Genomic DNA, 16642 nt, shown 5'->3' with positions numbered 1-16642 from the left:
TAAGTCTTACGATATCTGGTGAGGGGATACAACCAGGACAGAACAGTTGGAACATGTCCAGGAGAGGTGAAAAGAACGCACCCCAAGTCTGTGCGCACTCTGTGAAATTTGTCGTGACGTAGGCATTGTTGTGCTTCGAGCGACATCTACCGGTGACATCAGAATACTAACTTTCAAAATTATTTCAAGCAATTGGGACATGGGGATTCCCATGGTATCTATCGATATAAAACCTGCTTTTTCACTCCATTTGATAAAAACGTGATCTAAGTGTGTTACAGGTTTGTAGATTAACCAAATTATAATTTATTTTCGCTGGATGGGTGTGCGGCTTTAAGGTATCTTCCTGTGTTTTAGAGTACAAAGTCTGTTATTAGCAACAGGAAAACGTTTATAGTAAGGTGTCTTCCTGTTTTAGAGTACAAAGTCTGTTATTAGCGACAGGAAAACGTTTATAGTAAGGTATCTTCCAGTTTTAGAGTAACATTCTGTGATTAGCAACAGAAACACGTTTATGTTAAGGTATCTCCCTGTGTTTTAGAATAGAAACTATTTGATTAGCCACAGGAAAACATTTATATTAAGGTATCTTCCTAAGTTTTAAAGTACAAATTATGTGATTTGCAACTGAAACAGGTTTATATTAAATAATCTTCACCAGGAAAACATATGATATCGCCTTGAGTTTTCATTACGCCATTAATGTCAAGTAACTAGTTCATATAATAAAAATACGTGTTTTGTTTCAGTCTTCAAAGATTTATTATCACGGAGTTGATCCAATTAAATATGTTTATGCCAATTCTGCTTACCAGCTACACTGTGTTCAAAAGAATTATATGTTTGAACACGATAACAGCTTCATTGGGTAAACTCAAAGATCAAACTTCCTTGTGTAAGTGCCTCACAAATAATACATTTTAGGCTACAACAAACATTTGGGTGGCAATAAACACAGTGGTTGTGTCAAAACTGATAGTTAAGTAAATCGAGTAAATGATCTAATGGTAAAATGAAATTGTAATTGCTGAAAACATATAATGCAGCCTAAGGCCTAATGTCGTTTCATTTCGACTTATTTTCGTGCTTAAATCCAATTAAGGTTCAAGTACGCTGTACTGGGCACACAACTCAGCTATCTGAATTGTCTGTCCAGGGCAGTGGGTTTGTTGTTAATTGTTAGTGGTTAGTGAGAGACAAGAGAGTTTAGTGGCCTTACCCCTACCCATTGATTCGTTAAAACTCGTTCAGGGTGGGAGCCGGTACTGGGCTGCGAACCCTGTATCTACCAGCCTTGTGTTTGATGACTTAACCATGATACCACCCATACCGGTATAAGGCTAAAAGAGATGTACGTTTCCGGGAACTCATCTCTACCTAAAAAGGGCCGTCCCGTATTTGTTTTGTTTCTATATAAGTCTATCATTGTTTCGATTTTAGGTAAAGGAAAAAAACGTACATACATACCATTGTATCTGGACCCATCGGGGTGAATGAAGTTAACAATAAGAAGAAGAAGACGAAGAAGAAGAAGAAGAAGACATATATATTGTTTTAAACATGACTAAAACCTTGCTTACCCTATCTTAAAAAAACGTATAGGCCATTACATTTTTTTTAAAGGTTGATTTTTTAAATGGTTTAAATTATTTATTTAATCAATATCGTTAATACTTGAAACCTACTTCTGAAAAAAAAGAAATGAAGCCATTTAAACTCTAATTCTGAATTTTTTATTTTTTATTCTAGTAATGAAAGAAAATGACATTTATAACCTTAAAACCGTTGAAGATAGAGAGAAGGTAGCAGTACAGCCAGAAGATGTTAGTGGTATGTACACAGTCGTCAACAAAGATCATAAAACTGCAGACGGCAACAACACGGGAGAAAAACAGCAACCAATTGGCGAAACGTATGCTGTGGTTAGGAAGAAGGCTGCAGGCGTTACGAAACACAAAACGACCAATGGGAAGTCCGGAGACAACGAGGTTTTAGATGATGTATCTAACATGTATACACAAGTAAACAAAAAGAAAAAGAAACAAAAGAAACAAAAAGATATTAAACAGAAAGGTGAGCCAATGTTTTATTTATCCTTTCTTTAATCTTTTTTTTTTGGCATGAGTTCGACCCGTTACCCCTCCCTCTCAATGGTTAGGGTAGTTTTAGGGATAGGGTTAGGATTAGTATTTAGAGCCTTTGCTATAGAGGCGTACGGGTCGAAATTTTTCCCCTTTTTTTCTGTGCTGTGTTCGTTTCGTTTGATGTTCACAGTGAGCATCATATACCTCAATGATGGAGCGTTCGTCAGAGCTGCGAGGAATCAGGAGGCATAGGATCAATTCCTGTTGATGAACTCTGGATTTTCGCCATCCCAGTCAGTACACAAAATAATGTTGTCGGTTCTGAGGGGAATGGGGGTGGGGTGTCACAGCGGTCCCGTTACGCCCCCACACTCGTTTGAACTGCTATTGTTAATACTTAAAAGTAATTAATCATCATCCAGAAAATAAAGTAAAGCCCTGGACAGATTCGAGATCAGTCACCGACGACGTACAATGGAACCGCGTATCTAGTGCTAGTCTCCAATTACCAAATGTTACGACGGAGTCGTCTAACTCGCCGATCTCTCGACTTCTACGACTGTCCTGTAGCTAGTATGAGCCTAGCAAAAGCATCTTTATGTCACAGTTGTCCAGGGGAGCATGCCCTCGGACCCCCCCCCCCCCCCCCCTCTCCCCACTCCAAAAGATATCCTGTTTTCGGGAGCTCTGCTCATTTAACTTGGGCAAACTCAGTCTTGTGTTTTTCATAATTTTTTTATCACACTTTATAAAACCCTGGATCCGCCCCTGACGTAGATCGTCGTATTTCAATTGCGTATACAGAGGGTCTAGACTGTGACCAGCGACGTTTCTAGGGGGGTCGGATCATCCACCCTCTCCCCGGAAAAAATATATCAAAATAAATTCGTTTGGAGCCGGGGAGGGGGTTCGAGTGGTGGGTGCGAAAAAACCCTCTGGCGGCAGGACTATGTGAACTCTCATGTCTATGGGGAAATAACATTCCCTGATACTTTTCGAGTGTCGAAATAGCCATATTTTAAATATTAAGGGCCAAATTTACAAAGCCTGTGTGTGTGTGTGTGTATGTGTGTGTGTGTGTGTGTGTGTGTTACACGCGTGTAACTACATGTATAAACATGTTCAATGCTTAATCACCTGCTTCGTAATAATTATTACAACTGAGTTCGAGTGTCATCTAACGTAGCCATTTTTTTATACTTGAGAATAGGTTAAAGGGAGCTTAGTGCTAAACACTTCCAGTTTTATATTACAACTGAGTTCGACTGTCATCTAACGTAGCCCTTTTCTGTTTATATTTGAGAATAGGCTAAAGCGAGCTTAGTGCTAAACACTTTCAGTTTTATATTACAACTGAGTTCGAGTGTCATCTAACGTAGCCCTTTTCTGTTTATATTTGACAACAGGGTAAAGCGAGCTAAGTGCTAAACACTTTCAGTTTTATATTACAACTGAGTTCGAGTGTCGTCTAACGTAGCCCTTTTCTATTTATATTTGAGAATAGGCTAAAGGGAGCTTAGTGCTAAACACTTTCAGTTTTATACAACCAAACGGCCGCCTCTACAAGTTTTATTTTCCTTATTGCCTCATTCATTGAATATATTTTGGGGTTTTTTGGGGAGGGGTTTGTTTGTTTGTTTTTGGGGTGTGTGTGCTTTCCTTTCCTGTTACAACCAGAGGCGGATCGGGGGGGGGGGGGTGTACGATCCCTCTCCAAACCTACCCCAAAGTTCTCTTGGCATTCCCCCAAAGTTCTCTTGGCATTCCATCTCATGTCACTGGGGACCCCCCTAAATTGATTTTATGGATCCGCCACTGACAACTTTTCATTTTATTTTTAATGTGCTGCGCTTTCTTGGCATGATCTGCATTAATAACGACCGTTCTTTTCTCTTCCTCAGTTCAGTTCATCATCTTTCCTGTCGCCCGCCCCACCCCCACCTCCTAGGATTGTAGCTAGCCCGAGTACCCTGCCGTTCGAGAGCTAGACGGACAGTTGGACAGTTATGATCACTCTCTTAACCAGAGATAACTGTATAGCGAACACACGGAATTGCTGCCTACCACCGTTAAGAGTCCCCTTCTAATACAACAATAACCATATGTCTGACGTTAAATACCATAATAAATTTTCGAATTCGCTGATAACACATATTTGACAATAATCACTGACATACACAATAAAGGAGTAAACACGGAATGGTTTGTTTTGTTTAACGACACCACTAGAGCACATTCATTTATTGATCATCGGCTATTGGATGTCAAACATATGGTATATTTTTTACACATTCATAGAGAGGAAACCTGTTACATTTTTTCATTAGTAGCAAGGGATCTTTATATGCACAATCCCACAGACAAGATAGCACATACCACAGCCTTTGATATACCAGTCGTGGTGCACTGTCTGGAACGAGAAATAGCCCAATGAGCCCACCACGGGATCGATCCCACACCGACCGAGCATTAAGCGAGTGCTATACCACTGGGCTACGTCCCGTCCAAACACTGATTGGCTGCCTACCACCGAGGAGGCAAAGATTCCCGCTCTAATACAACAATAATCGTATGTCTGATGTTAAATACCATTACATTATTAATTGTTCGAGTTCGCTGATAACAAATGTTTGACAATTAATCACTAACAGATAAATCAACCTCCACTAGGTGGATTCGAACCACGGACTCTCAGTATGAAAGTCCAGCACTCTACCAACTCAGGTAATAGGGAAATTCCAACTAGCTGCTGCCAGTAGAAAAACTTTATACCAACACTACTACATACTCTCCATACTCCCCCCCCCCCCCCCCCCCCCCCCCCCCCCCCCCCCCTTCAAGTGAAGCTACGTCCCGGAGCTGTGAGTCACGGGCAGTTGAACTGTTACAGATGTATATGTCGTGTCGCACGCGTGCGGTTAGGATACGGCAATTGAAATCAATGATTTCTAAAATAATCGCTCGCGTCTCTCGCGTCACACGCGGCCGGTTAGGATGCACCTTTACATTTGTAGCCGACGTGTCCGACGGGTGTGTTGTTAACAGAATAATACAATTATAACCCAGTTAGGACCTTTAACAGAGTTTGTTTCGTCTAACGACACCACTGGAGCACATTGATAAATTAATCATCGGCTATTGGATGTCAAACATATGGTCAGAGGAAAACCGCTACATTTTTCTATGAGCAGCAAGGGATTTTTTATATGCACTTTTCCACAGACAGGAAAGCACATACCACGGCCTTTGTCCAGTTGTGATGCACTGGTTGGAACGAGAAAAAAACGTCAGCTGAATGGATCCGCCGAGTGGGTGCGGTCCTGAGACGCAAGCACTTCAAGTGTGCACTCAACCGACTGCTAAATCTCGCCCCTCTCTGGCTGAAAGACCGATCATAACCGTCCAAATATCCGCCTAGCTCGGGCTATCCGCAGGCCTTTAGCCATGATGTGGACAGGCTGGCGGGGACGTCGCTCCCCTGAAAAACTATTGGGCCCTGTTAGAATATCCTGAAATCTGCTGTTGTGTGCGGTGCTGGACGTACATGTATTTGTTTAAAGGCCTCGCTTGATGCGCCATCGGGAAGGGATCAATCCCCGTTTTCATTTTTCATTCCAGCCAGTGCACCACGACTGGTATATCAAAGGCAGTGGTATCTGCTATACTGTCTGTGGGATTGTGCATATAAAAAAAATGTCTTGCTACTAAGTGAAAAATGTAGTGGGTTTCCTCCCCACGACTTAATGTCGAAATTACCAAATGTTTGACATCCAGTAGATGATGATTAATGCATCAAAGTGTTCTAGTGGTGTCGTTAAACACAACAATATTCTCTTCTTTTTTTTAGGCGAAGCTAAAGCTAAAACTGAAGGTGATGGTGTGGAATACGTCAACATTCCGAGCGAGTCTTCTGTCTACCAAAACACGTGACCTGTCCATGGCGACACTGAAAGAGTTATCGGTCTTGGTCATTTCTACTTGGGACTCAAAACGAGATAATAATAGAATATATAACACTTCTACAAAAGAGTAGAAATCACCTATCTAGTATAGACTAAACTGTCTGAAAGTGTTTTATTGGGGCTTACCATAACGACCTTGAAAATGTATTTTGGAGCCCACTTACAAACTTGACTATTATGTTAAAGAGACATTGTATGTATATATTAAACACACACACACACACACACACACACACACACACACACACACACACAGTTGTGTATGTATGTGTATGTATATACATGTATATATATATATATATATATATATATATATATATATATATATATATATATATACAGTGGACTCTGTCTAAACCGGACTCACTTCGTACCGTCGAAATAGTCCGATTTACATAGAGGACCGGTTTAGACAGAGTTCTTTCAGAGTTATGGTTCTTGAATGATCGACAACTCGCGATCAATAATGACATTTGAACCCATGGATGGTTGGGAAACACAGACCCAGACTTGCAATCGATTATTTCACAGACATAAAAAAATATACTTAAAGGGACATTCCTGAGTTTGCTGCAATTTTTAAGATGTTATAGACTAACAGAGATTTTTTAACGATTAATTACGTATCAAATATATTTTTATGCATAAAATATTAGTGGCTGCATATTAAACGTGTTCCTGGTCGTTCTAATATTTGTACTAGGTTAAATGTCATTTATTTTCCTAAAACATTATTTATTCGTACGTACGAATTAAAAAAAAATTGCTAAATCATTCTGTTTTGACTAATTTTTTTATTAATTTGACTTTAGTTTCTGACGAAAGTTCGAAACGTTGCCGTTTTTTGGGTCGCTCCTCCATTATAAATGAAATAAGACAACGCAAAATATACGAGCGACTCGCACCTATTTAGACATGCGTTAGGTTGACAAGTAAAACTCGCCGAATTCATAAGAGTGAAATCAACACACACACTAATATTAATCCGATTGATCTACCGGCCCACCGCAATAAGAGTAAACTTCACACGAGTGCGGTTACATTTTGTATTTGATCTTGCGACGGCGTCCTGATTACTTGGCAATTGACGACCATTGTTTAACTAATTAAGCAGCCCGTCGTTCAGTCAAATCCCAGTCTGGTGTAGACAGAGATAATTAATACATGAATGGTTCTTTTGTTCTTGATTTTTGATCCGGAGTCCGGAGTAGACAGAATACGGATTAGGCAGAAATTTATACCCAAGAGATAAACGGTAGCTGGACGGGGATTTAGAAATGGACCGGTTTACGCAGAGATCCGGATTACACAGAATCCGGTTTAGACAGAGTCCACTGTATATATATTAAATAATTCCAGACTTCAGTAGTTCTTCATCGTTTTATTGCTACAGCTCTGTTTCGTATGGTCAAATAATGACCACTCTCTTCAGGCAATATTAACGAATACTGTTAAAAACGTTTGCGACTGATGACGTCACAACATCAATTCATATATGACGTAATTCTCGACAACTATATCGCGTCACCAAGAAAGTTTTGAGAATTCAGGTCTTATGCTGGCGCTTGGTACAGTTAGGTGACATCGGTGTTACTGATGTTTTTGAGAACGAATTTATTTCGGTGGTGGCATGGACTTGCTAATTCATTTCGTTTGTTCAGGCTGCACAGGTGTTTCTGACATATTATGATAAACTTTTCGTAGAGGCATAGGTCACATTTCTTATTTATGTTACTGTAGGGTTGGCATTTTTAGAGTACCTTCCACTTTATGCGGAAGGATTTGTTATTGTCCTTCAGGTTCCATATGTGTTTTGACAGCTCGGTTTCATTTCTTTTGTTTTCATGTTGGAAGGATGCCGTGTGGTTTCTGTATCGTTCTTTGAAATTGGTTGCTAGCCCTACGTATGATTCTGTGTTTGATTTTGTTGTCACTGTTCCTTGGTACACTACGTTGTATTGGAGGCATTTTTTGTCGAGTGGGCATTCAGGTGTCTTTCTACAGTTGCACTCTTTTTTTGGTTGCTGTGCTGGCGTCGTTGTTGCATCAGAGAGTATTTTCTTCTTGTGGGATGAGATGGTGTTTTTTTATGTTTGGCATGCATGAGTAGCTAAGTTTGAGTGTATGCCTGTTAAAGATCTTGTGTAATGGGTGGTTCTTGGTGAAGCATTTGTCGATTGTGTTTAAAAACTTTTTCCCGATGCTGCTTTTGACGTTAGAGTCCCATGGAGGATTGTACCATGTGATGTTTCTTTTTCGGTTCTTTCGTCTTGAAGGTTGATTTGGTTCCGGGTTGTATGTAAGTTTGTAATCGTATCCACTTTCTGTGATTGCTTTTTGGTAGGGGGCTATGGCTTCCTTAAATATATCTTCACTAGATGAGATGCTTGTTAGTCTCTTGTTGATGTTTGCTGGGATGTTTCTTAGTATTGTCGGAGGATGGTTACTTTGATGGTGGACGTATAATAATTTGTTGTTGGTTTTCATGTATGGTTTGAAGTGCCCATTTGTGAGGTCGAAGGTTACGTCTAAGATTTGTATATATATATATATATATATATATATATATATATATATATATATATATATATATATACCGGCCTCGGTGGCGTATAGGCAGGCAATCGGTCTACAGGCTGGTAGGTACTGGGTTCGGATCCCAGTCGAGGCATGGACTTTTTAATCCAGATACCGACTCCAAACCCTGAGTGAGTGCTCCGCAAGGCTCAATGGGTAGGTGTAAACCACTTGCACCGACCAGTGATCCATAACTGGTTCAACAAAGGCCATGGTTTGTGCTATCCTGCCTGTGGGAAGCGCAGATAAAAGATCCCTTGCTGCTAATCGGAAGAGTAGCCCATGTAGTGGCGACAGCGGGTTTCCTCTCAAAATCTGTGTGGTCCTTAACCATATGTCTGACGCCATATAACCGTAAATAAAATGTGTTGAGTGCGTCGTTAAATAAAACACTTCTTTCTTGATATATATATATATATATATATATATATATATATATATATATATATATATATATATATATATATCGTTAAAAAGTGTATGTTTTTCTCTACATGACAGGCTTGTTTCGTGAGAGAGTTGAATTATTGCTCTCACTCATCAGATGTAGATTTAATTACACCGTCAACGGAAAGCTGATGACGTAATGGACTATGTGACGTCGAGGTTACGTCACTATGCAGGTCTATAGGTGATGTCTGGTATGCGCACAGAAGGTATTTGCGTCTGTGTCGACATGCTGATACGAGTTCATTCTTGGAGTTTAGTGTGCTGGTTTCAGGTTTATACATTATGAATAGTTTTTCCTTCAGGCAGAGGTTACATCTTTTGCTCGCTGGAGAGTATGATTTTGCGTTGGATAAAATTGTCCACTTAATGGTGTATGGGGTGAATCTATTCTTCAGTGTCCAAATGTACTGACTTAGCGCTGTTGCGTTCTTCTGTGTTGCGTTTTGAAAACTGCTCGTGTGCGCAGTATATCTCGTCTTAAATGTGTTCTCGGTCAAACCAACGTATGTTTCTTGCTTGTTGTTATCGAGTGTATTAACGGTAGCTTGATATATTACTCCTTTCTGCAAGCATTTGCCCTCAAGTGGACATTCAGCTCTTCGTCTACAGTTGCATTCTCTGGGGGGAACGGCGTCTTTGTCTCTGTGTTGTTGAAGTAGAGTTTTGTTATGCGCTGAAATTATTTTCCCAACATTAGGCATGCAGCTATAGCTAATTTAAACGGTGTTTCGATTTATAATTTTGTGGAGAGGGTTGCTTTTGGGAAAGCACTCATCGAGTAATCTGAGGAACTGGTGACCTACGTTGGTTTTCACGTTGAAGCTATATGGTGGGTTGTACCAGGTGATGTTTATATTGCGGTTGTTTCTGCGTCTGTTGTTTTCTGCTGTTGGGGTGTATTTGAGGTTATAGTTATATCCGCTCTTGAGTAAGGCTTCCTTATATGGGCGTTTCGCTTCTTCAAAGATGCACTCATTCGAAGATATATCAGAAAGCCTTTTATTTATTGTTTTTTGGTATACTGCGGATGATATTTGGAGGGTGGTTGCTCTTGTTGTGGATGTATAAAGGTGTGTTGTTTGGTTTCATATAGGGTTTGACTGAGCTCTTTTCAAGATCTAGAGTTACGTCTAAGTAATCTACAGATTTTTTGTTGGCGACTATGGTGATCTTGAGTTTATGGTTTGCAAATATTCTGCAAATATCTTTTTTGATTATCTCTATGATTCTCGGTGACTCATTGAATGCAGCTAGGCCATCGTCGCGATATAGTCCTATATTGTTGCCGTATTTGGTTTGTAGTTCTGAAAGAAGAAAGAGCCCGACTATTTCGCAAATTTCTGCTCCATCGTAACTACCCATAGTTACATCAAACTGTGATTGTTTGCCTCTTTTGCACTATGCCTTGCTGTTGTTAAATAGCAGTGAATTTCTTGCTTGTAATATTATTTCCATCTCATCGCTAGAAATATCGTCGAATTTGGATGTGAACTGTAGGGCTTGTTTCACGAGATTTTCTGTTGTGGACGGATAAAAATCACATATGTCGAAAGATATGAAAGAATAGTTGGCTTTATTGGATATTGCTTTAAACCACTTAATCATGTCTGACGTGTTCCTCCACTGGTTTGTTCTGGTTGTGTTCAGAATCTTTCTGTTGATTCTCTCTAAGTTTTTTTTCCTTATTATGCCAATTTCCGGTTTAGATGGGTTTATTAGTCTACAGGTGGGTTTATTGGAGAAGTTTGGTTTGTGGTCTTTTAACGTAATAAATGCTTCACTTTTTGCTGTTGTATCTATGCGGTCTGCTAGATTTAGTTTTTCTGCAATGTTACTATTCTATTCTCTTTTGTATATATACTATTTTCACCATGTACAATTATAATTATATTTTACAACTATCTCTTGATATTATATCATTATATACTATTTTGTGTGTGTGTGTGTATATATATATATATATATATATATATATATATATATATATATATATATATATATATATATATATATATATATATATATATATATATATATATATATATATATATATATATATATATATATATATATATATATATATATATATATATATATATATATATATATATATATATATATATATATATATATAAACATATATATACAAATATATACATATATATATATATATATATATATATATATATATATATATATATATATATATATATATATATATATATATATATATATATATATAGATATATATAGATATGTATATACATATGTATGTATATATGTATGTATATATGCATGTATATATATATATATATATATATATATATATATTGCTCAACGTTTGCTAAGAATCACTATTTTTGTTTACCATATTTGTAAAACTACCCGGGTATTGGTCTATACACATTAATATGCACAATTATAGTTTACGACGGTTTCTTGATATTATTTGATTTGGAAATGTTTTGTATTTTTAATTTGTGAACACATGAACTTTATTGCCCATGGAGATTGCAAGCGAGAGTGATGGCATGGGGGATTGTCTATCCAGCTATGAAAATAATCCTAATTATTATGGGATTTTTTATCTTTGTCTCATGCTTTTGTATTGTCAGTGCTTTTAGAATTAGTATCAAATCCACTAGCCATGGGGTCAGTGACTTAAACAATTTAAAAACCACGATTAAAATTTCACTAGCTCTAAATAATAGTAATAATCAGATATGTCACCTAAAAAGGGAGATACAGGTTACAAACATTAACATTGGGGGGTTGGGGTGGTTTGTTTTCACTAGCCGTTGGGCATGGCAATAGTAATTATGTACTAGCCCTACATTGAATATCACTAGCCATGGGAGTGGGGCTACCATAATCTAGAAGCCCTGTACTAGCCCAACATTGACTATCACTAGCCGTGGGAGTGGGGCTACCATAATCTAGAAGCCCTGTACTAGCCCAACATTGAATATCACTAGCCGTGGGAGTGGGGCTACCATAATCTAGAAGCCCTGTACTAGCCCAACATTGAATATCACTAGCCGTGGGAGTGGGGCTACCATAATCTAGAAGACCTGTACTAGCCCAACATTGAATATCACTAGCCGTGGGAGTGGGGCTACCATAATCTAGAAGCCCTGTACTAGCCCAACATTGACTATCACTAGCCGTGGGAGTGGGGCTACCATAATCTAGAAGCCCTGTACTAGCCCAACATTGACTATCACTAGCCGTGGGAGTGGGGCTACCATAATCTAGAAGCCGTGTACTAGCCCAACATTGAATATCACTAGCCGTGGGAGTGGGGCTACCATAATCTAGAAGCCGTGTACTAGCCCAACATTGAATATCACTAGCCGTGGGAGTGGGGCTACCATAATCTAGAAGCCGTGTACTAGCCCAACATTGAATATCACTAGCCGTGGGAGTGGGGCTACCATAATCTAGAAGCCCTGATTGTTTTTATTGTTGAACTACTTAAAGGGACAGACCCTAGTTTCAACCCGTGAAAATTAACACTAAGTTTAGTTAATCTACAAATCTGTTACACATTTGGATAAAGTTACAATTGAGTGAAACATTAGTCTGTGACTTTGAAATGGTGAAATACCCTCTAAAACCTCGACTCCATAGCTGTTACTTCTCAGACGCACGTGCGTTTTTAAAAATATGATAAATGCATTTTGTGATATTAAAAAACATCAGGATGACCAAAAACACTTCGAATGTACGGAAATGGATAATGTAAACCATACAATCTAAGTAAAGTATAATTTCAGTTATCAAAATCGGCTATCATAGTAAAAAAATATGCCTTAGTGTTTAAAAACTAGGGTATGTCCCTTTAACTACTTCATTATAATGCATAATAGTGTGTGTATGTATATAATGTACATGCATGTATTGAATATATCTGTCTCTGTCTGTCTGACTGGGTTAGCCAACAACAGTGTTCTAATAGACTATTGTACGTACGTACAATGTACATGCAAATAAAATTATAAATACAAATTTATACGTGTTTGTGTTACTTGTTTTGTTGTTTTGTTGTTTTGTTTTGTTTTTAATTGTGTGGTGTTGTTGGCTTTGTTTTGTTGTTGTTGTTGTTTGTTTGTTTTGTTTGTTTGTTTGTTTGTTTGTTGTTTGTTTGTTTTGTTTTGTTTTGTTGTTTTGTTCTTGTTGTTTTGGGGGGGGGGGTTTGGGGGGGTTGGGGGGGGGGGGGGTTGTTCTATTCTGATTTTTCCCTTTCCAGCCAGTGCTCCACGGCAGGAATATTTAACAGATCCCTTTCTGCAAATGGACAAATGTTACAGGCTTCCTCTAAGACTATAGGACGGGACGTAGCCCAGTGGCAAAGCGTTCTCTTGATGCGCGGTCGGTCTGGGATCCATCCCCGTCGGTGGGCCCATTGAGCTATTTGTCGCTCCAGCCAGTGCACCACGACTGGTATATCAAAGGCCGTGATATGTGTTATCCTCTCTGTGGGATGGTGCATACAGAAGACCCCTTGCTGCTAATCAAAAAGAGTAGCTCATGAAGTGTCGACAGCGGGTTTCCTCTCTCAATATCTTTGTGGTCGTTAACCATATGTCCGACGCCATATAACAGTAAAAAAAAAATGTTGTGTGCGTCGTATATCAAAGGCCGTGGTATGTGCTATCCTGTCTGTGGGGTAGTGCATATAACAGATCCCTTGCTATAATGAAAACAATTAGCGGGTTTCCTCTCTATGAGTGTCCAAATGACCATGTGTTTGATATCCAATAGCCGATGATGAATAAATCAATGTGTTCTAGTGGTGTCGTTAAACAAAAACAAACTTTACTCATCTAATGCTAAGTGCGCCACCGTTATCATGTTTCACATCTAATAAACGATGATTAATAAATTACTAGTATTTAATTAATTCTCCTCATGTGGTGACAGTAAATGAATAATACCCACTTTAACTTCCATCAGTGATAAAGTTAAAGTTTATTTTGTTTAACGCCACTACCAGAGCACACTGATTAATTAATCATCGTCTGTTGGATGTCCAACATTTGGTCATTCTGACTCGTACTCATCAGGGGACGGAGTTGATGCGCGGTCGGTTTGGGACTATTTCTCGTTCCAGTCAGTGCACCACGACTAGTATATTAAAGGCCGTGGTATGTGTTATCTTGTATGTGGGATGGTGCATATAAAATATGACTTGCTGAATTAGGAAAGTGTGGTGGGTTTCCTCTGATGACTACGTGTCAGAATTACCAAATGTTTAACATCCAATAGCCGATGATTAATTAATTAATGTGATCCAGGGGTGTCGTTAACCAAAACTAACTTTCGTAATCATCTGAGGAAACCCGTTACATTTTTCCCATTAGCAGTAAGGGATCTTTTATATGCATTTTCCCTCAGACAGGAAATAACATACCACGGCCTTTCATCAGTTGTAGGGCACTGGTTAGAACGAGTAAAAACACAATCAGTTCATGGATCCACCGAGATGGTTCGATCCTGCGACGCGAGCACTTCAGGCGAGTGTTCTCCATCAGTGACTGTCCTAGCTCAGGAAATCACATACCACGGCGTTTAATCAATTGTAGAGCACTGGTTGGAACGAGAAAAAACACAATGAGTTGATGGATCCACGGAGGTGGTTCGATCATGTGACGCAGTCACTTCAGGCGAGTGTTCTCCATCAATGACTGTTCTAGCTTAGACTGGAATTCATTGTCACACAACTGGTGTCCAATCCCACAAAACATCTCTGTATTTTATACAGTCATACTACTCCAATAATGCATTAAACGTGGTCTCAAATACCATGTTCCCATTTGAATAACTCGTTATAAACAAATCTTAAATTGGTGATCTACACAGGGGCGTAGCGTCATCTGGACCTGGGGGGGGGGGAGGGGGAGGGTCGAATATGAACCAAGTGGACCTTTTTCTATTGTTTTTGCACCACCCGAAACTCCATATTTATAAACCTGTATATGTTAGTACTGAAAGCGGACCATTTGCTTCAGCGGGGGGTGGGGTGGGGTGGGGACGGGGGGTCGTCCGAACCCCGGACCCCCCCCCCCCCAGCCTACGCCCCTGCCTACAACGCTTGAATGAGCTATTCTATGTATGTATGTGTGGTTGAATAGTACATACATAGATATTAACGCACTGACACAGGGAATAATGATATCCTTTCTGGCTTCACAAATTGTCTCATGCAGTTTGCAGACTTGCCACAATACGTTCTGAGTTATCAGGACATCTATAAAAAGGATGCTCTTTTAACTCAACCATATTCATGGAACCTACAAGCTACGCGGTCGATCCTGTATGTATGTATGTATGTATATATGTAGGACCTATGTATCTCTCTCTCTCTCTCTCTCTCTCTCTCTCTCTCTCTCTCTCTCTCTCTCTCTCTCTCTCTCTCTCTCTCTCTCTCTCTCTCTCTCTCTCTCTATTTTTTTTTTTTTACACATCCACGGATGGACCTCGGCGTACGGGCCTGGTGTGGCCATTACAAAATATTGTATACATAGCAAACCTTTAACAGATAACCGCATGTACGTCATGGGTCACGTTTAAAGGCACATGAAATTTTCTTTTTACAAGTATATATGTACATCGTACTTCTAGTTGAAAATAACAGCTTCTTGCTTACCATAGTCGTACGGGCTCACATTTGTGTAGTGGCGGGAACGGGAGGGAGAGGGGCAGTCGACTGTTTTTGCCATAATTTAAAAACCAACATTGAGTTCAAAATGTTACACTGTATTTTTACATGGATTACAACTAGGCCTAATATTATGGGTAGAATGATGGGAAAATATGGTGAACAAGTTTCAGGCCAGCCAATTTAGCCATTTATAAAACTATATCGATGACGTCATTAATATCTTGAACCCTCGACTAATCAGAAACAATAATAATTAAAGGGACATACCCTAGTTTTTAAACGCTAAGGCATAGTTTTGACCATTAGAGCCTTTTTTGATAACTGAAATCATACTTTACTTAGATTTTATTGTTTAGATTATCCATTTCCACACATTAGGAGTGTTTTTGGTCATCCTGGTGATTCTAATATCACCAAAAAAAAAATTCTCATATTTTTAAAAACGCACGTGTGTCTGAGAAGTAACAGTAATGGAGTCGAGTTTTAGTCTATTTTTAAAGGGTATTTTACCATTTCAAACTCACTGACTCATGTTTTACTCAATTCTAACGTTATCCATACGTGTCAAAGGTTTGTAGATTAACTAAACTTAGTGTGCATTTTCATGGGCTGAAACTAGGGTATGTCCCTTTAATAGGTTGAATTACAGTTAGACGTTTGTTTTGTTTAACGACACCTTTGATTAATCAATCATCGGCTATTGGATGTCAAACATTTGGTAACTGACATAGTCTCAGCTCATAGAAAGGAAACCCGCTACATTTTTCCGTTAGTAGCAAGGGATATTTTATATGCACTTTCCCACAGAAACGATCGCACATACCACGGTATTTGACAAGTTGTCACTGGCGTAGGAAGCGGGGGAAGGGCAAGGGACATGTTTCTCCTCCCTTTGTAGCAACAGC

The 16642-nt window shown here is 39.1% G+C and overlaps 1 long non-coding RNA gene across 1 annotated transcript in view; it reads left to right on the top strand.

The window, feature by feature from the left end:
- Window positions 1-16341, top strand: part of LOC121386207 — a 44458-nt gene extending 28117 nt beyond the window's left edge. The window contains exon 3 of the long non-coding RNA XR_005959608.1: window positions 16308-16341. This is a non-coding gene — a long non-coding RNA (uncharacterized LOC121386207). The remainder of the gene's footprint in view (window positions 1-16307) is intronic.
- Window positions 16342-16642: the final 301 nt, after the last annotated feature.

This window comes from Gigantopelta aegis, chromosome 12 (assembly GCF_016097555.1).
Source record: "Gigantopelta aegis isolate Gae_Host chromosome 12, Gae_host_genome, whole genome shotgun sequence".
Taxonomy (NCBI): Eukaryota; Metazoa; Mollusca; class Gastropoda; order Neomphalida; family Peltospiridae; genus Gigantopelta; species Gigantopelta aegis.
The sequence above is the reverse complement of the archived record's forward strand: the minus strand, read 5'-3'. Positions and strand labels throughout refer to the sequence as shown.